The following is a 782-nucleotide window of genomic DNA, read 5'->3' on the forward strand; positions in this document are numbered from 1 at the left end:
ATACACGGCATAATCGCCTTGACACACCGGTTCTCATCAGATCACCGAAGTTAAGCAACGTTGAGCCTGGTTAGTACCAGATGGGTGACCATTTGGGAATTCTAGGCGCTGTATGAGCTCTCCGCCTATCTCGACATTTGTTTCCAGTCGTATCCATTGTTTGCCAAAGACTGAAGGAGCCCTATATATATATATATATATATATATATATATATATATATATATATATATATATGTGTGTGTGTGTGTGTGTGTGTGTGTGTGCGTGTATAGAGAGAGAGAGAGAGAGTATGTGTGTGTTGATCTAAAAAGATAAATGAGTTCTGTAAAAAGTCCTTAGTATGAGAGCTCAATGCAAAGCAGTCATGTATAATAATTAAAAGAAAGAATACAAATACAATGCTGCTTGTAGATCTTCTCTCGATATTCTTCTGATAGCGTTAGCAATGTTCTCCTTTAGTTGGTCTAGATTGTGAGGATTTACCCAATCTCCTTTTTAGGACTGTGACAACAGCATATTCTTTTCATTGTTTTGACTCTTGAGTATATATCCGTTAATATCTTATATGTTTTTATATAGACTGATGCGCTTTTCGGTTGATTAAGTGTGTCTAACTGCGTCGGATATATACTCGAGAGTCAAAAGAATGAAAATAATATTCCGTTGTCACAGACCTACTCATTATGAATTCATTTCAAACCATGAACGGGCCTTCTCAAACGAGACCGAATATTCAGATTTGTATCTGATTTACATAATGGAAAAATTCGCATACAACGAA

General features: G+C 36.1%; 1 pseudogene; it reads left to right on the top strand.

The window, feature by feature from the left end:
- On the top strand, positions 1 to 117 carry LOC145248578 (5S ribosomal RNA; annotated as a pseudogene).
- The last annotated feature ends 665 nt before the right edge of the window (positions 118 to 782 follow it).

Source organism: Euprymna scolopes, chromosome 26 (genome assembly GCF_053919585.1).
Source record: "Euprymna scolopes isolate OS-2025 chromosome 26, ASM5391958v1, whole genome shotgun sequence".
Classification (NCBI taxonomy): Eukaryota; Metazoa; Mollusca; class Cephalopoda; order Sepiida; family Sepiolidae; genus Euprymna; species Euprymna scolopes.